Consider the following 21,177-nt stretch of genomic DNA (forward strand, 5'->3'; position numbering starts at 1 on the left):
TTTTTTTTTTCCATCGTGGCTTCAGTGATTTGGCTTGCCTATCATTTGTCCATTTTCTGTTGGATTAGTTGTCTTTTTTTTTTTTTTTTAACTTTCTTCATATTACAAATATGTATTACAAATGTGTTTTTATTTTTTCATAATCTATCATTTATCTGCAGACTTTTTAATGATCTATTTTCCATTCCAAATTTTTATTTTTTATGTATTTTCTGGGGTTTCTATCTTAGTTAAAAGCTCTTTCTTGACTCTTAATAGTACTTTTTTTTTCCATTCCAAATTTTTATTTTTTATGTATCTTCTGGGGTTTCTATCTTGTTAAAAGGCTCTTTCTTGACTCTTAATAGTACTATAGTTGCACGTTTCTTGCAAGATATTTTTAAAATTTAATAAAACTGAATTTATTTTTGTGTAGAGAAAAGATGCAGGTGTTATATTCTTAAGAATTTTATAGTCTTCAAGACAATCATTTGCGTCAGTACCATTTTATTAAAAGTACTTTTTTGCATTGAATTAAATTCCCAGTTTTGTTATTGTCTTAGTGATCTAGTGCTGCTATAACAGAAATACCACAAGTGGACAGCTTCAACAAAGAGAAATATACTTCCTCATAGTAAAGTAGGCTAGAAGTCCAAATTTAGGGCATCAGCTCCAGGGGAAGGCTTTCTCTCTCTGTGGGCTCTGGAGGAAGGTCCTTCTCCTCAACCTTCCCCTGGACTAGGAGCTTCTCCTTGCAGGAATCCCAGGCCCAAAGGACATGCTTTGCTCCCAGCACTGCTTTCTTGGTGGTATGAGGTCCCCCTGTCTCTCTACTTGCTTCTCTCTTTTATGTGTCAAAAGAGATTGCCTCAAGACACAATCCAATTTTGTAGATTGAGTCCTGACTCACTAACACAACTGCCGCCTATCCCACCTCATTAATATCATAGAGGTAGGATTTACAACACATAGGAAAAGCCTATCAGATGACAAAATGGTGGACAATCACACAATACTGGGAATCATGGCCTAGCCAAGTTGATACACACATTTTGCTGGGACACAATTCAATCCATGACAGTTACATATTAAATTATCATGCTACTAAGATTTATTTCCGAAATTTCTATTTTGTTTCTTTGATTTGTCTACTCCTTCCTTCATTATACCTGATAAATTAACATAAGACATAGTGAAACAGCTATACTCAGGGGTAGCTTATAGGTATAAATGCCTTTATCGCTAAACACAAATATAAAAAATAAAAAACCTAAAGGGTCATATTTAAAAAGTAAGAACAGAAAAATAAAATACATTAAAAAAAAAAAACTAAGAAAGGGAAATTAAGGAAGACAAAGTTGAAGTTAATTAACTAGAAATATTCTGCAACATTACCACACAGCATGATTAAAAAAAAAAAAAATCATGAATTTTTTTTTTCAAAGATAAACACATTAGATAAATTTTGAGCCTGATTAAACGAAAAAAGAAAAGGAAAATTTAATATAAGAAAAAAGGAGACATTAAAGGTTCAGGAAAGCTTAGAAAAGACAATTTAACATATAATTCCATGATCACAAATTTGAAACCTTGAATAAAATAGGTTAAGAGTTAGAAAGTTGGAAAATATCAGAAATGACTAAGAAGTAGAAAACTTGATTAGACTATGTACACTTAGAAGATATTGACAAGATGTTAAAGAGCTACCACTGAAAATGCACAAAGACCAGATAAGCTCTCATATCTGAATGTATAAACAGTTAAATCTGAAGTTATTAAAACTATTCCAGCCCGTAGAAACAGGTACAAGTCTTCCAATTCATTTGTGAACCCGACATATCTTTAATAAAAAGTTCTAATAAACAGTATCAGAAAACTAAGGAATTATGTAATTTAAGATTGATAAACTTGAAATAAAACATTAGCAATTACAATCCAGTAATAGCCAACAAGTGATGCCCTATGACCAAGTTAAAGATGGTTCAATATCAGAAAATAACCTAATCGTATGTCAAAAGATTGAAGAAGGAATTTTGTATGAGTATATAAAAAATTTGGTTATTCGTAACACTACCTTTATAAGAGCCGCCGTGGCACGGTCGTTAAAGAACTCAGCTGCAAACCTAGACCAAAACCAAACCCAGTGCCCTTGAGTAGATTCTGACTCAGAGCGACCCTATAGGACAGAATAGAACTGCCCCATAGAGTTTCCAAGGAGCGCCTGGCGGATTCAAACTGACCACCCCTTGGTTAGCAGCCATGGCACTTAACCACTACGGCACCAGGGTTTCCGCTAACCTGAAGGTTGCAGTTAAAACCGCCATGGGAGAAAGATGTAGCAGTCTGCTTCGGTAAAGATTTACAGCCTTGGAAACCCTGTGGGGCAGTTCTACTCTGTCCGATAACTTTGCTGTGAGTCGCAATCGACTCGACGGCAGTGGTTTGGTGGTTTGTTGTTGTTGTTGTTTTATCACAACCTTTAAATAAGAGTACAAGGTATCTATTAAAATGTAATATAGACTATCAACTCCCAGTAATAAATATTACACTAAATGGTAAAACACTGAAACAATTTATATTTATCAGGAACTGGACTGGCTCTCTTCTAATAGTACACTTCAACATTGTATTTGAACTTTAAGCAAAAGCATTAAAACAAGAAAATGAAAATCACTTGTAGAAACTTTAGGAAGTAAGAGATAAAAGGAACTTTGCTTGTTGATTAGGTGGTTATACAACTAGAAAATCTAAGAAAATTGTTTTTTTAAAAATAGACTATTATAGAAAATTTATTGGTTTTTCTGGCAGTCCATGGTAACCCAGTATCTTTGTCAATGCCATAATTCAAATTCTTCTTCAGTATTCCTTATTCGTTGTCCAGCATCTGTCTTGGAAGAAGTACAGTCAGAATACTCCTTTGAAGCGAGGATGGCGAAACTCCATCTCAGGTACTTTGGACACGTTATCAGGAGGGACCAGTCCCTGGAGAAGGACATCACGCTTGGTAGAGGAGCAGCGAAAGAGAGAAAGACACTCAATGAGATGGACTGACACAGTGGCAGCAAAGATGGGCTCAAATATAGCAACGATTGTGAGAATAGCGCAGAACTGGGCAGTGTTTCGGGTTGCTGTGAGTTGGAACTGATCAACAGCACCTAACAACAACATAGAAAATTTGGTACAGTACCTGGATAAATACACACAAAAAAGTAATTCTAGCAAGGAGAATCTAGAAGAGGAATTGGGTGGGGGAGAATTCATTCACAATAACGACCGAGAAATATAAAAATTCTTAGGAACAAATTTAACAAGAAGGCAAATGACCTGAATAAGAAAACTGTAAAATTTCCTTGATGGATATAGAATAAGACTAAAGACATATATCGTGTTCTTTGTGGGAAAGCATAATACTTTAAAATGTTGATTCCTCCCTAAATTTATATATCACTGTAATGCAATTTCATATAATCCCAATCATGTTGGGATTTATACAGAAAGAAAAATATTTGAGAGGATCCAAGAAAAGAGGTATTAGAATGTATTACAAGGTCAATATAAACAAATCAATATGGAATCTGGGGATGAAGACAGAATGACAATGAGATGAGCCTAAAGAAATGTGCTGAGGGAGAGGAAGATAGAAGGAACTACTGTACACACAAAAGGACCAGGCTGTGTTTTGTTCTGTTTTACCTAGGAAGTGACCCAATGACACCTAACAACAACAATGCATGCAAAAGTGACACCAACACAAAGGGTGAAAAGAGAATATAGCAAGTGCTGAAGTGAGCCAGGCATCAGTTTTCATTGTTGCAGGCCCCCACCTGCTGTTCATTTTGGTCATGGACTTTAAAATACATGCTGCTGGTTAACAGCAGTGTTTAAAATGGTAGTTAGCAGATTGTAATAACAGTCCTTCTGTTGTTTTTATTCTTAAATCTTTAGAGACTTGGTTACAAATAGGATAACCACAGAACTACCTAGGGAGAAATTATTCTCTAGGCACGGGCATTGGCCATGATTTTCTCAGGTGCCAAGTGAAAAAAAAGTAACCTAAAATGCCCCAGGCAAAACTGGGTTCGTGGGTGTGTCAGATTTTTTTTTAATAGTGACATCACTGAGAAATATATTTTGGATTTTGCCCCTATATAAAATGCATTTCTCTATACAGTTTCTATCTCTCTCTTTCACACGAAAAACAATCCTTACACCTTCTAAAGACATGTATTCTGATAATTTGTTTTATTATTTTAAAAATATTCATTAAAATTTATTACACTGATATCACCACCCACAATTTGAAAAACACTAAGGTTTTTAATCGCATATGCTTCAAAAAATTGAATACACATGATTAAATTTTTGTCTAGTACCAATTTGGATAACCAAATTGTATAAATTACAAAAGCCTATTAAAAATTCTCAATTTTTGGTTCAAAAAATGCACACTTATGGGAAGATAATTTAAAACATTGGAAATGTTGGGGAAGTATATGTTGAGGCAGATTGTTTTGTAGTTCTCTGGTTAATTTCATAATTGTTATTGGCATGATCAAATTGAGTTGGTTTAAATACATTTCTCTGCAAACATTTAAAATATGCAAAAGCAAAATTAAACAAAAAATTTGATTGTACACAGAAATCACTTTAGAAATTTTTATTTTTAAGTCTAGGTAATTAGTTTGGTTATCTTCCCATAATTAATATATATGAAAATGAATTTTTTCATCTCAGCAGTACATATTATTTCTTTGTAAAAACAAAAGTCTTCTCATAGCAATTCGATTTTTAAAGACTTTCTTATCCAAGAGTCATGCCATTCATTTTTAGTGTGATGTTTTTCAAGAAAAAGTAACTGAAAATTCAGGAAACTAAAATAATAATTTAATATCTCAACTACTAAGGGTATTTTATGAACTCTGGTTATTACTGTGTGAATTCATTTAGTGCTTTGTTTGCTTCAAACTTATGTTTATTATTAACTGTAAGATAAAATTTAACCTTGGCACATATTCAATTAGACACTTCCTGGTCAGTGGTCACTCTTTGATCTATTTCAAGATACTACTATTTTTAAGGCAAGGAGACTAGCCACTACCAATCTTTTCATGTCTTTATTTAACAAATACTTTCAGCAGAATATTGCATATCACTGACTTGTTTAAATAGTATTTCCTATCCCCGGTATTTCCCGTCTTTATATATTTGAATTGTATAGTGTCAGCTTTGAATACTTCATTCATAAACTTGAAAGAGGGTATAATTTTTTTCTTTTTTTGTAAGATAATATCATAGTTTTTTTATACATGTAAAACTGAAGGTAATTGGTGGAAATAAAAATTATAAATTAATTTTTATTAATTTCTAATAAAATTAATTCCTTAGAAAAATGAGACAAATATGTATATAGATACTTTATAAATATTGAGTCACCTGTGGAATAATGTTTTAAATTTAAATCCCATGTTCCCATGGAGAATTGGGCAAACCTTCTCTTCTGTAACAAAAACTCTAAAATGCTCTAAAAATGTTCATTTCTGAAAGTCCTCAACTGTCAAGAGTTTGGTTCCATTCCACAAATGTTACATGTGCCAGGCATTAAAGCTGGCTCTGTACATCCAAAGAGAAAGGCCTGGTCCACTGCCTTCAGTACACTCACAGGCATGTAAATAAAACATTCAGTATAATACAGAGTGTGCTCAGATAAAGACCTGCACAGGATATTTCCTATGGACACTAAATCCAACCGGAGGGTAGAATTATTATAGTAATGTTTATTACATTTATTATGGATCAACTAATCACTGAAAATGATTAACTTTCAATTACTGTTAGTAAAGGATTAATTAATAAAAACACAATTTTACAGATTTGAAACATCATTAATTTTCTGTTGCATTTTCTGGACTGTTTGTTTAAGTTGTGGCGACTTGATCTTTCAGAATTGTGTCAATGAATTCTTCATGCAGATTACATATCTATAACAATACATATAAACAAATGGTTTCTTTTATCCAAATTTGATCCAAGCTTGTTTTTCTACCTTCTCGAAGCTTTTTAAAATCTTAACATTTAATTTTTTAAATTATATTATGTCAATAGATTCAGTTGTCACCACTTATTCGTAATATGGAGCTCTGGTGGTGCAGTGGTTAAGAGCTCAGCTGCTAACCAAAAGGTCGGCAGTTCGAGTCCATCAGTAGCCCCTCGGAAACCCTATGGGGCGGTTCTACTCTATCCCATTGGGTCGCTATGAATCAGAATTGACTCTATGGCAATGGGTATTCATAATATGCAACAATAATAAATAATTCAACTATTTCTCTACATTCATGAAATTTGTATAGCTATAGCAGGAATACTTATCTAGGGTAAGATATTTTAGAAGTTATGTTTTTTATATAAATTTCTATTTTTTAACATTCAAATTTCATCAAAAGTGCATATAACAAAGAAATTCTATTATTGACTTCCTGTAATAATCTCTACAATTAAAACACAGCTAATTTCAAGTAAGATTTACTATTTGTTTTATTTTTAAAGATTTAACACTTTTTATTGTTCAAATGGAAACCCTGGTGGCGTAGTGGTTGACCAAGCTGCTAACCAAGAGCTCAGTAGTTTGAATCCGCCAGGCGCTCCTTGCAAACTCTATGGGGCAGTTCTACCCTGTTCTATAGGGTCACTATGAGTCGGAATCGACTCAACGACAGTGGGTTCAAGATTATATGTGAATGCTGTCTTTTAAATGTACTTATTATTTGTATGAGTTATGGATGAGAATTAATAATATGCTGTGTTTATAGAACTCTTTAGAGTTTGCCAAGGGCTTTCATTTTTGCGTTATCTTACTTAATCCTTCCCCTAAAAGAAGTATTATTATCATTCCTATTTAACTGATGAGTAAATTGAGTCTCAGTCCTGGAGAGCCTGGCCTTCAAGTGCTGTCCTTCCTCCTTACACTGTACATTTGGTGTTAAAATGAGTTTGAGTTTAGATCTGTTATTCTAGAATGGCCTTCACTTATTTGCTTTCTTGTCATTTCTACAACTTCGTTAAGTTACACTTGGCTCAATTAGTCTGAAAAAAAAAAAAAGATTCACTCTGTTCTGGCCTTATTCAAATTGCCACACTCATGCTAAAGGTGACAAGATATGGCAAATTAGATAAAAGATTATTATTCAGGCATTTGACAGTTCAATTAAAGTGTTTGAAGTGATGATCTTTGGTTACATTTGTGCTACTGTTTTTCAGTTTAAATTATAACACTGCTAGAACAGTTCAGACAAACTAGCTGGGAGTTTAAATAAGAGAAACTACAATGAAATCTCCAGAAGCCAGATGTTAGATGTGTGGTAATCTGGTTAAGGAAAAAAAAAAAAAATGTAAAGGTATCTGTTGATAAACATTTCTGCTTTTAGTCCTTTATATTGAAAACATTTCCAAAGTATATTAGTCTACTTTCTTTCAAGAGTAAGTTCAGAAGGGTTAGAATAATTTAATCTTATTAAGAAATAATTTACAATTTTACAGTGATTACATTAAACATTAGTTTTTCATGATAAGGTATGATACATGCAGATGTTGATGGCATATGAATTTGGGCTAAGGTATACACTAGGGAAAAACTTCATAAGACTATTTCTTAAAGACCTGCTTATTTCCTGTAATTTGTTTCCCTAAAAATTCCAGCTGATTACACCATCAGTGCAGACTGGTTAATAACTGGAAGAAATGACCAATACTTCTTTTAGAAGTAACAGTGTTATAAATATCTCACTTATTAATTCAATAAACATTTCTTTAACCTCATTCCTCTTTTGTAAAATGGAGATAACAATAGAACTTCTATACATCAATTGGGGTTCTTAATTGAAGGTAATGGAGACATAGTCTGCCTAGCTTATCCAGAAAAAGTACTGGAAGGATATTATGTAGCTCACAAAGCCACTGGGAATGGTGGAGATCCAAGTGTATAAAATGCTCAGGGCAATCCGTTTAGTATACCATTGTTGCATTGTCATGACCAGACCCTACCTGCCACAATCATCCATGCCACTATAAATCATCTCTACCCACCCCTGCATCTTTGCATCACTTTGTACAGCTACCAAGTTTAAGGTGAGAGATCCAATTGTCTTACTGTAGGTGTTATGCCATGTCTGTGTCCTAGCTGCCAGCTAGTGAGGAAAGGAACTTTGGCTCAAATCAGTTTCCATAATGACAGGTGGGCCTGGCCTGCACCAACATGCAAAATTAAGGCTTCTCCACAAATAGCATAGGGGTACAGAAGTCCCACAGGAAAAAAGCAAATATTTACCATACTACATCATAGGGCTGTGAAGATTTAATGCAATGGTCTATATGAAGAAGAACGTGGCATCAGGATTGGAGGAAGACTAATTAACGGCCTGCAATATGCAGAAGACACAACCTTCCTTGCTGAAAGTGAAGAGGACTTGAAGCACTTACTGAAGAAAATCAAAAACTACAGCCTTCAGTATGGATTACACCTGAACATAAAGAAAACAAAAATCCTCACAATTGTACCAATAAGCAACATCATGATAATGGAGAAAAGATTGGAGCTGTAAAGGATTTCATTTTACTTGGATCGACAATCAGTGCCACGGAAGCCGTAGTCAAGAAAGCAAATCACTTGTTGCATTGGGCAAATCTGCTGCAAGAGACCTCTTTAAAGTGTTAAAAAGCAAAGATGTCACCTTGAGGACTAAGGTGCGCCTGACCCAAGCTATGGTCTTTTCAATTGCCTCATATGCATGTGAAAGCTGGACAGTGAATAAGAAAGATGGAAGAATTGATGCCTTTGAATAACAGTGCTGGCAAAAAATACTGAATATACCATGGCCTACCAGAAGAATGAACAGATCTGTCTTGGGAGACCAGCCCAAATACTCCTCAGAAGCGAGGATGGCAAGACCTCCTCTCACATAGTTTGGACATATTATCAGGAGGGACCAGTCCATGGAGAAGGACATCATGCTTGGTAAAGTAGAGGAGCAGGAAAAAGAGATAGACCCCGAAGGAGATAGATTGACACAGTGGTGCAACAATGGGCTCAAACATAGCAACAGTTGTGAGGATGGCACGGGACTGGGCAGTGTTCCATTCTGTCATATGTAGGGTTGTTAAGAGTTGGAACCTACTCCAGGGTATCTAACAACACGTAAAGTACTTAGCACAGTGCTGACACATAGTAAGCATCCAATAAATTTTAGCACTGCTATTACTATTAATTCAACGAGTCAGACAACATGCTAATCTCTGGAGATGAAAAAATAATACTGCAGAATTTTTCATTGAAAGGAGCTCAATCTTTTGGGGAGTTGTTACAGGAGGAAACAGATATAAAATCATTATATCTTCTTAATTACAAAGCCCTCCACATGTCTGTCAGTTTGTTGTACTGTGGAGGCTTGTGTGTTGCTGTGATGCTGGAAGCTATGCCATTGGTATTCAAATATCAGCAGGGTCACCCAAGGCGGACAGGTTTCAGCTGAACTTCCAAACTAAGACAGACTAGGAAGAAGGACCTGGTAGTCTACTTCTAAAAAGAATTAGCCAGTGAAAACCTTATGAATAGCAGCAGAATATTATCTGATATAGTGCCAGAAGATGAGCCACTCAGGTTAGAAGGCACTCAAAATACGACTGGGGAAGACCTGCCTCCTCAAAGTAGAGAATACCAGAACGATGTTTACCTGTGTTTTATCGACAATGAAAAGGCATTTAACTGTGTGGATCATAACAAATTATGGATAACATTGCAAAGAGTGGGGATTCCTGAACACTTAATTGTGCTTATGGGAAACCTATACATATATCAAGAGGCAGTCATTCAAACAGAGCAAGGGAATAACGTCTGGTTTAAAGTCAGTAAAGGTGTGTGTCAGGGTTGTATCCCTTCACCATACTTATTCTATCTGTATGCCGAGCAAATAGTCTGAGAAGCTGGAATATATGAAGAAGAACCCAGCATCAGGATTGGAGGAAAACTAATTAACAACTTTTTTTAATATGCAGATAACACAACCTTGCTTGCTGAAGGTGAAGAGAACTTGAAGCACTTACTGAAGAAAATCACAGACTACAGCCTTCAGTATGAATTACACTTCAACATAAAACAAAAATCCTCACAAGTGGACCAATAAGCAATATCATGATTAACAGAGAAAATACTGAAGCTGTCAAGGATTTCATTTTACTTGGATTCACAATCAACACCCATGCAAGCTGCAGTCAAACCAAAAGACTCACTGTATTGGGTAAATCTGCTACAAAGGACCTCTTTAACGTGTTGACAAGCAAAGATATCACCTTGAAGACTAAGGTGTGCCTAACTCAAGCCATGGTATTTTCAATCGCCTCATATGCATGTGAAAGCTGGACAGCGAATAAGGAAGACCAAGGATGAGTTGACACCTTTGAATTGTGGTATTGGTGAAGAATATTGAATATACCATGGACTGCCAAAAGAATGAACAAATCTGTCTTGGAAGAAGTACAACCAGAATGCACCTTAGAAGCAAGGATGATAAGACGACGTCTCACATACTTTGGACATGTTATCAGGAGGGATCAGTCCCTGGAGAAGGATATCATGCTTCATAAAGTAGAAGGTCAGTGAAAAAGAGGAAGACCCTCAACGAGATAGATTGTCACAGTGGCTGCAACAATGGGCTCAAGCGTAACGGTGAGTGTGAGGTGGAGCAGGACTGGGCCATATTTCCTTCTGTTGTATATAGGATTGCTATGAGTTGGAACCAACTCAACGGCACCTAACAGCAACACTCACAATTATAAAACTCCTTAATAAGTGGTACAATATAGAAATGAAGTGGTGCACTGGAAAATAAGGTAAAGAAAAAAGAATTCTGTGAAAGAGTCAGAACAGAGAAAATAATAGTTGAATGGAGTTTTTAAGACTGAGGGGAATGAATTCCTTAGATTAGGCGGGAGGGGGAAAAAAGTCTATGTAGGAGGAATAGTCAGGAAAGGGCATGGGATATTTGAATTCCTATGGCTTTTTTTTTTTTTTTTTTATGGCTTTAGGTTCAGTACTGTGAAGGGTTCTATCATTCCATATGAATGAGTTTAAATTTATCTGAAAGGTACCATGATTTGGTAAAGGAGTGACATAACTGGATTTGGGGAGGGCGGTACAGAGAATGAATTTGAGTGAGCAGAGACAAAGGCAAAAAACTGGTGAAGGCCCGTACTAAGGGAAGATGGAGAATAAGGCCTCAACTTGGAAATAATTTATGATGTAGTAGAATGAACTAGAATTCATGACTACGAAATTAGAAGTAAAGAAGAGGAAGGAGTGTTGGGTAACTTAAAAACCACAACTTCTGGACACTGGTGACTGGTAATGCCATAATCATAATAGGCTCTGTCTGCAAGGGAATTGCTTGAAGGAGTTGGCAAGGGAAAGATAATGATTTTCTGTCATGTACCTGTGGGTTATTTAGTCTGCTTTATTTTAGGAGTTGGTGACACAGATGCAGTTGGACCTGTTAAAGTGGATGATTATCAGTTAAGCAAAGAGTAAAGACAATTTAAACACCCATGTCACGGTTTCCTATAAAAATGAAGGAACAAAACCACAAAATTTCACATATAGTGTCAGGGGTTCATGGAGCCCTTCAAAGTTTATGATACTGGATTGATGAGTCTCAGCTTAGAAATCTCTGGGGCAGAATCTGGGGAAGAGCCCTACAAATATTTAATGGGCAAGAGCAAAGATGAGACAATTACAAATATAAATAGAAAATAAATTATGATATGAATTTTGGCAACAAATAAGACACAGTGCAAAAAGCATATGCATAAATACAGGTATATATGGAATTTCCTAGAATTGTCAACTCTCTTGCCATTTGTTCATCCATCAGTCTCATTCACTCAATAGTAATAATAATAATGGTAGACACTGTTTAATGATTGCCTATCATGTGAAAAGGTCCCCGGATGGTGCAAATGGTTTGCTTTCTATAATTAACCTAAAGGTTGGTAGGTTGAACCCACCCAGTGGGACCGTGGAAGCCTGGCTAGCTGCTTCTGTAAAGATTACAGCCAAGAAAACCCAATGGAGCAGTTCTACTCTGTAACACATGGGGTCCCCATAAGTTAAAATTGACTCCACAGCAACAGGGTTTTTTTTTTTTTTTTGGTTGACCATGTCAAAGTCAGTGTGTTTGTGAAGTTCACTATCCTGCCTTCAAGTAGCTTTCAGTCCAGGTGGGGGTGACTTATATGCCAACTGAAGCTGCAATACTGAAATAAATGTTGAGAGAGACATGTGCAATGGGTGTTAAAAGAGCAATAGGAAGGAACAGAGACTTGTACCTAGGTTTTGGTATAAAGGGATTTAGGGAAAGCTTTTTAGAGGGGACAAATAAATTCTGCTCTGAAGGATTAATTCCATTTAGCCTAGCACTGCTACAATGTGATAAATAGCATTGCTGTCTGTTTTTGGACAGACAAGCACTTTACAATGGCTGGAGTGTAAAGTACAAGAAATGGAGGAAGGCAGTGTGGGCAGAAATGAGATTACACAGTTAAGTAAAGATATGACAGTGGCGCAAAATGCAAACGATTCCAAAGACAGGCAGGAAACATTGTATGAAGGCTGCTGTAGAACAGCTTCACCAGGCGTGCGATGAACCAGGGGGCTGCATGACCAACGAAAAGGCATTCAAATTCAATTAAAATAAAAAGAAAGAAAGAAATCCCTACTGTGTTGGCCAAATAAAATAGTTTGTGACTGGTGAACTAAATCAAGAAGGATCTTATGTAACTTTAAGGGGTATGGACTTTATACTATGGGTTGTGAAGCACCATTGTAGGACAAAGTAGGACTACCCCATAGAAATTCCAAGGAGCAGCTGGTAAATTTGAACTGCTTGCTTTTTGGTCAGCAGCTGAGCTCTTAACCATTGTGCCACCAGGTCTCCAAAGCACCATCATAGGAGCTTAAATAGAGAAGCACATAATAAGATTTGTATTTTATAAAAGATAAATCTGGTGGCATTGTGGAGACTGAATTAGAAGGGAATGAGGCTATAGTCTGGGAAGCTGGTTAGGTGGCTAAGGCAGTACACAAGACCTGAGACGATCCTGGCCTGAAACAAGATAATGATGGTGGCTATAAAGAGGAATTGGATGTTGTGTTGAAGATATAGAGGAGCCCTGATGGTGAAGTGGTTAACAGCTCGGGTGCTCTTAACTCTTAACCAAAAGGTCGACAGTTCAAATCCACTTAGCCACTCCTTGGAAACCCTGTGGGGCAGTTATGAGTCAGAATTGGCTGACCACAGCAGTTTTTTTTTTTTTTTGAGATATAGGTAGAGCTAGAAGCAAAGGGACTCCATAATGGTTTAGAAGTGGAGGACAAGAGAGAGCAAGTCACAGAAGTTGTTACTCATGAAAAACTGTAATGTGTCTGCTTCTATTGGTTTCCCAAGGTTTTTTAATCTTAAGTCCAAAATGAGGTCAAAGAAGTGAAAGAAGCACAGCATGCTACCTTCTTCCTCCTCACCTACTCCTCATTATTTTTTCAATTCATTTATAAGTCTTGAGTTTTTATATCAAGATTTACTTTCTGGCAATCTGGAATTAAATTTCTAAGATTGCTGCAAATTATTTCCTTTCTTGGTTTCACTTCCTCTTTCCTACTTCCCTATTTAATTCTTAAAATTTTATTGTTTTAATTGTAGTTTCTCCATTGAGAAAACTGTAGAACATCCGAATATCTGAAACTTCTCTCCTCTTCTGAATCTTCTAGATTTTCTTCAATTTCAAAGTTGCTAATTGGAAATGATGGGGGGAAAATCTGTACTTTTTTTTTTCATTTGAGACATTCAGCATTATAGTCAATTACCATTTTATTCTCGTAAAAGCAGCTTCCACTCGTCGTACAGACGGTTTACGTTTTCATTACAGAATTCAAATTTGCATAGCTACTTCATATTTAATTTTAAAATATAATCCACAGATATGTCCCTTATAAAAACAGTAAAAGATGATAGGGGCTCTAATAAATAACAGCAGGAGGGGAATGTTAGGGGAAGTCAAAAATTTCCATCTCAGGCTCCCTTCCCCCAAAGCAGAATAGCAAGTTTGTTGCTACTGAAGGCTACTGCCTTCGTAGGGCAACCCAGCTCAGCGAAGCCGCACGCATCCACAGCCCTGGGGTCCTCCCTTCTTTTCCGCACAACTTTTTCCCGCTTTGCGCTAATTCTTGCTGTTGCCAGACTATATAGTCACGCCATCGAGCCTGGAAAGAACTTGCTTTCCTGGGGCTGGAAACTAGAACCATTGCGAAGGAAGCCGTTTCCCAGGGGAGGAACAGGGACTTTCAGCTCGGCCAGGGGCAGTCCGACCCCGCGGCGCCCCCACCGTGACCCTCGAAGCTCCGCGTCGCCGCCAGGAGAGGCGGACCGAGGGGCGGGGCGACCCCCAGCGCCGAGCGCCCCTCCCGGAGCGCGGCCCCGTTTGCCCGCCCCGGCCCGCCGCGCCCCCGCCCCCTCGGGCGCTCCGTAGCCGTGACGTGCGCGGCGGCGGGGCCGGGAACTCCGCGGGGCGCCGGCCGGCGGGCGGAGACGGACCCGGGACCTGTCCGAGCAGGAAGCGAGCAGGATCCCGGCCCTGGCCGCCGCCACCTGGTCCCTGTGCTAGTACGCGTCTTCGTCCTCCTCCCTCGTCCTCATCACTCGCACCCGCGTCCTCTAGCCTCACCGGCGACAGGTAACCCCGTCGCCGCGCGCTTGCCTCTGCGCCCGCACAGGTGAGTGTCCCCGAGTCCCCGCTGCGGGCTGCACCGCTTGGGCCTCGTTTTTCCTGTTCTGGCCCTGCTTCGGGGCCTTCTCCAGCCGTCCCGGGGCGGACGGCTTGTTTCCCAAGGACGCGCGGGTGGGCGACACAGGTGATGGTGGGACCCGGCGGCGAGCGTGCCCAAGCGGCGACGGCTCGCGTTAGTGTCGTAGGTGGTTCTCTTTTCCACAGATAGACAATGAGACTCTCCTTTTATAGGTTTATCATCACCGAGGTACTTTTGTGTTTCTTCCCTGTTCCCAGGTAGAGATAGAACACTCAGGTGTCCGGTTCTGACTTGGACGCTCCATAATAGTTTTATTTTCTCTTTTGTAAACAAGCTTAAAATTCACTGCAGAAGCGTGCATTTTGTTCTGGGATGCGAGGATCAACTGTTATCATTACTAGTTTAATCATTTGGAGAATCGTTTGGGACTCTCGAAAGCAGTATTTTCAATCGCACATTGTCCAGTACCTTAAGTATGTTAATTCATGTGTGTATTTATTAATTTCCAAAACTCCTTAAAATGATTAAAATGTTCTAAGTCTGGAATTTTAATTTTAAGTAGAGAATAACTTGTTAGTGTTATTACTAGAACATCCGTGTCAGAAATACGTTTATACAGTTTCGGGAAACACCCTACGTTTTATCTGGCATAAAATATGTGGTGGAGGAATGCTTAAAATCGAATCTGCAGATCTTAGTTGGGAGCTAGGACCACAGCACGAACTTAATAGATTATTACACATTCTGAGTACAAGTTTGGTCTCTGTTGTGCTCTGGTGGTGTAGCTGCAGTATCGCTAAATATAGTCAGTGCTTGAGAGTTTTAAAAATTAACATTCTTAAGGTTTAGCAGAAACCATCCTTACACCATAAAATGTGGATCTTGAACTTGGGTTGGTAGTTGTCAGGGTACAAAGGTTGGCAGCAAAATAGCATTTCTGTACAAATTAACTGAACTAATAGACGTCTGGGGTTATGATTTTCCAACCGGAAATTGTTTAGTGGAATTACCTTGTTGTTTTTTAATCATTAGTTTTAAAAGTACCACAAATGATACGAAGTGAGCTGTAATCAGAGCTTGAAACAATACAGCCCTTCAAAGTAGCTCATTGACTTTTAAATATCCAGCTTATTTTGAGTATGTTCGGTTGCACAGGAATCACATGCAGAGTGGTAAACAGAAGTCATTTTAGTATTATGCAAATTCGTTGTTACATTTGTATGATCTGTTTGACATGCTATTTGTTTTCCCCACTTTTTTAGTTATATTTTTATTTTCAAACACTGATTTTAAAAGGCAGTGGCAGAAGTGACAAAAGACTTAAAAAAATAGGTCATGATTAAAAACTATGAACATGATATGTAATGTAAAAGTGTGTAGAATGTACATGTACTGTATATTCTTCGTTAGTCCTGGAAACATGAGTAAGAAAAATGTACTGAGCTATTGGCAATATTTAAAGTAAATTAATGCAAGGTATTAAAAAGAGTTCATATACGATCTTTCCACAGTAGTTACATCATAACCCAAGAGGCTTATCTGAAATGGATTTTTTCCCTGTTTATGTTTGTGTGATCAAGTTTTAAAATAACAGTGGGCAGGAAATCTGAGAGAGGCTGGAGGCTCTTTTCTCATCCTGTTGTGACTTTGTCTGGAGTCTGTGGTGTATCATGTAGCCCATTGTTTAGACAACTGGGCTGTATCTGGGCTCTAAAATACAGCTTTCTTTAGAAAGTTTTAAAGGTTTTGGCCATGGGATATTTGAATAAATATTAGTACCCCAAACATTAAAAAAAAAAAAGTTTAAGTGACTGTTGATAATTGAGGCTCCATCTTTGTTGTGTAAAATGTCAGTTTTAAAAAGGTATTTCTAAACTCTGTAAAATTTTAATTTCTATATATTAAAAAAACCTTATTTTAAAAGATTGCAAAAAGAATTACGACTTTGATAAATCTCAGTCTAATTCGGATGCCCATCATGAGACACTTCATAATAATTTGTGAACCAGTCCATTAGTATTGTAAGAATGTTACCCTATTAGGCATCTGCTGCAATTAAAACACTAACAGGAGCACTTGACCTTCAAAATAATTTTCAAGGTTAGTGGTCTTGCGCTTCTTTCAGGTAGTAGGAAACTTGGGGCCAGAGAGTTAAATACTTGCTCAAGGTTGTATATACCTTGAGGGGCAAAGTCTGGATTCCTACCTGAGTCTTCTGACCCGGAAACTTTTGTTCCCTCTACCAGGCCAGTTTGCCCTGATTTCAGCTCACTTGGTAGATGGTTAGATACACCTGCACAACTGGTATTGTATTGAAGAATGTAACTAGAGGTTTGAAGAAGGCACCCAGAGCAGATGTGATAGGTCATGAGTGTAGTTCTGGAACTAATATAGAATTCCAGGTCTGTTTTTTCATTCTCAAATTGACATCCTTGAACAGTGATATCATGTTGCCTTATTTTTGATATAGTCCCAGAATGTGATACATATTGTGGCGCTTTTATTTTAATGGTCTTTATGGGAACTAGAATTAGACTGTAACCTAATACTGGTTTTCATCTTAGCTAAAATGAGTAGTATGATGTTCATGGTTAGGATAAAACTTTTAAAAAATTTTCCTCAAATGAGATAGATTTTTGTCCCTAAATGCAGTAGCTGTCTTTTAAATATTATATAATTAATTAGGTAATCCCAGGGAAAAAGCTTGTTTTTAGATTATGATTAAAGTGTCACCTGTGCTTTTAGGACAGATCCTCTTTTATGGCTCTTTTTATTTTAGGAATGGCCCTTGAACTGTAATAAACATAAATGACAAAAATGAACACATAAATTTGATCTCTCGTAACAAACTAGAAATCATATTTTAATAATAGAATGGATTGGGAAAATGAACAGAAAAGGGTAGAAAGGGTAAGTTGGGTGGCTAGATTTTTACAGGGTAGTTTCATTATTTGGTTTGAAGCTTTAGGAATTTTGTACCTCAGAGCACCTGTATTCAATTGTAAATATAAAACCATCATCCAGAGGCTTAACATAAATTATTAATAGATGATCCGTGACATATCTGCTTTTGTTTTTTTGGTATAGGTAATCAAGACCTAATTAGGGTGAAGTAATTTTCTGAATTCTATTTTTGAGGCATTAGATAATGTCTGGCGACCCTGGGTGGTGCCAGTGGTTAGTGCGCTTGGCTGCTAACTGAAAGGTTGGTAGTTTGAGTCTTGTCTACTCGGAGGTGCCTCAGAAGAAAGGCCTGACAGTCTACTTCTAAAAAATCATCCATTGAAAACACCATTGAGCACAGTTCTACTCTGACACGTGCGGGGTCACCCTGAGTTGGAAATGACTCGATGACAACTTGTTTTTTTATTTTTGTATAATGTTCAGAGGAACCAGGACCTCGTGCATTTAAAACAGTTATGCTTCTGACAAATTTTAGTGAACTGTTAACCGTCTTAAGATACAAGTATTAGAATGTATCTTTCTGTTTATGGGTTTTCAAAAAATCTTTTTTTTTCGTATTGGGGAGTAAAGGAATGACAGAGTGGTTTGAGAAATGACCATAAGTCAACCAAAAGTCCCCCATGCATACTGAAGTGTAGGACGTAAAACCAGAAGAACAAACCTGTAATCTTTAGAAATCTTGCTAGTATTAAAAAGAGAGGAAATAATTTTCTCTGCAGAAAGCTTGTCTCAAGTGAAACCAAAACACTGAAACACATTCCTCCGGTGTATATTCAAGAGGTATAGCATCCGTGCTGAGTAACGCGCACAAAGGAAGGTGGTGGCTCGTGGTAGAAGCACGGGCATCTTTTGTCTGTGTTACGTCCCTTGTTATTTTATTTGAAAGTAACCTCCTGACCAGCTTTTATAAGGCAGGGAATTGTGTGTGGTAGAATTATTTGGTTTCTATTATATGTAGGGAAGCCCTGGTGGCGTAGTGGTTAAGAGCTACAGCTGCAAACCAGCAGGTCGGCAGTTCAAATCCACCAGGCCCCCCTTGGAAGCCCTATGGGGCAGCTCTACTCTGTCACTATGAGTTGGAATCGACTCGGTGGCAACTGGTTTTTGGTATTATATGTAGATGAGCCTCTTTTTCAACAAATATTTACTGAGGGCCTTCTGTGTTAGAGATGTAACTGTAGGTGTGCACTGGTTCCTCCCTGTTCTGGCTGATCTTTAGATCTAGGAAATAGGAGGAGTGGCAGAGACATTAAATACATAAATACAAACCATCCATTTAAAATCTGAATATGTTTATGTCAGAAGTTAATATCCTGTTTGTATGGGACTTAATTGTTTTGGAAATCATTTTACACACTTTTGGTCCTTAAAACAACTTGATGAGGTGGGTGGGGTAACTTTATTACTATTCTGTAGATGAATAAATACTCAGAAAAATTAAGTAACTTGTTGAAAGTCAGCATAGCTCAGAATGGACCCTCTATTTGTATATCCCCAAAGTAGTGATCCCCATCTCCCCACCTCACTGAGTACTTTTCTGTGTTCTAGAATTTTCGGGTAGCCTCTTGTTGTTAGCTGCCGGCATGGTGATCTCCAGCTCATGGTGGCTTCACGCACCAACTGATCAAAACGCCGCCCAGGCCTGTGCCATCTCCATGATTGGTGCAGATCAGACTGACTTGATCCATAGGGTTTTTATTAGCTGGTTTTTTGGAAGTAGATCACCAGGCCTTTCTTCCTGCTCCGTATTAGGTTGGACGCTCTGCTGAAACAACATCATGGGAACACACAAGCCCCTACTGACAGAGGGGTGGTAGCTGCGTGTGAGGTGCATTGGTTGGTAATCAAACCTGGGTCTCCTTTTTAAAAGGCTAGAATTCTGCCACTGAACCATCATTGACCCCTAGCAGTGACTTGTTTCATCTGATGATTTTTAATTCAGATGGTTACAGAAATTCCAAAAAATCAGCGTCACTAATGTTATGATTGTTAAGTAAAGTTTTTTTAAAATGGAAGCTAGAAGATGAGCATGATACATCATTATGCAATGTTTTCTTTAGATTAGTGGAGATGAAGTTGGTAATTAACCTTCCTAGTTGGATAGTTCTTAAAGAAAAGTCCACAATCAGTTAAATGAGAGGAGAATAATGCTTGGGAAGAATTTTAAAATACCTTTTATTACTTGGCACATTGGCATTGATCTTGATGTTATGCCTATCTTTATAAAGAGTTCCTAAAAACCTAAGGTGTGTCAGCGTTGGCTCCTTTATGCCTTCATTCATTTAACAAATACTTGAGTGTCTACCATGGGTCAGGTACTTTTCTAAGCACCAAGGGCAGTCATGAATAAGACAGACCAAGTCCCTGCGCTGAGTGTGACATTTTGTTGTTTTGAATTATGTAAGTTAATTATAGACTCTTCATACTAGTGTGTAATCAACAGGGCTGACCCTGAAGTTGGGAAATAGACAGTTGTCAAAGTGGTGCGATTTGAGGGCTACCTGGTGGGACAGTGGTTAGAACCCTGGGCTACCGAAGAGTGACAATTTCGAACCCACCAGCTGCCCAATGGGAGAAAGATGTGGCAGTCTGTTCCTGTAAAGATTTATAGCCTTGGAAACCCTATGGGGCATTTCTGCTCTAGTTTATAGGGTCACTGTGAGTCTGAATCAGCTCGAGGACAGTGGGTTGTTATTGTTGAAAGACTCATTTGCTCTAAAATGTGCTATTCCCGGTGGTCAGTCTGCTGGAGGCTCTTAGGCTGTTGGGTTACAGCACTATTACTAGTCTCCTTCTCATAAATGAAAGTATGTTCTATCTTACCGTAGTCTCGGGGTGGGGAGGGGGAAGAGAAAGTAATGGAACCTAAGACCAACATGCTGGTGTTACAAAAGGGTATAATTTTAATAGCAGGTATGGTAGTTTGAGCTCTCACTATGTGTCAGGTACTATGACAAGTAAGTACTTTAGTTCATCCTCAGTGAGGTTGGTATTATGGCCCTGATTTTACGGATTAGGAAACTGAGGCACAGAGATGTCAGATTTGCCTAAGATCAGAGCTAACTTGGTGACCCTGGAATTTGGATCCAGTTCTGTCTGATGGCAAAGCCTTTGTAGTGCCTACTCTACAGTCCTTGTAGCCACATAGTAGGCACTCGCATGGAAAGAGTGAATACCTACATACAAACTTGTGATATTCTGCCAATATGTGATGACAGACCATGTAGGTGGAGGACCTTGGTGAGGGAGTGGTGGATAAAGAAAGCATGTTGGGTGAGTGATGGGAGTTTACTGAGGGGAGAGGATCTTGCTTCCTGACTGCTTGACCCATAGGCTTGGTCCTTGCTGTGATAATCCTGAGGCTTCTGAGTTGCATTTATGCACAAGTGCTT

The 21,177-nt window shown here is 38.0% G+C and overlaps 1 protein-coding gene across 5 annotated transcripts in view; it reads left to right on the top strand.

Annotated features, from left to right (window-relative positions):
* The first annotated feature begins 14,550 nt into the window (after positions 1-14,550).
* The window catches only part of MYO6 (myosin VI), a 170,317-nt gene continuing 163,690 nt past the window's right edge, over positions 14,551-21,177 (top strand). For all 5 annotated transcript variants that reach the window (XM_049895893.1, XM_049895913.1, XM_049895921.1 and 2 more), the window contains exon 1: positions 14,551-14,788. The gene's annotated coding sequence lies outside the window, so the exon portion shown is untranslated. The remainder of the gene's footprint in view (positions 14,789-21,177) is intronic.

The sequence above is a fragment of the Elephas maximus genome, chromosome 1 (assembly GCF_024166365.1).
Source record: "Elephas maximus indicus isolate mEleMax1 chromosome 1, mEleMax1 primary haplotype, whole genome shotgun sequence".
Lineage (NCBI taxonomy): Eukaryota > Metazoa > Chordata > Mammalia > Proboscidea > Elephantidae > Elephas > Elephas maximus.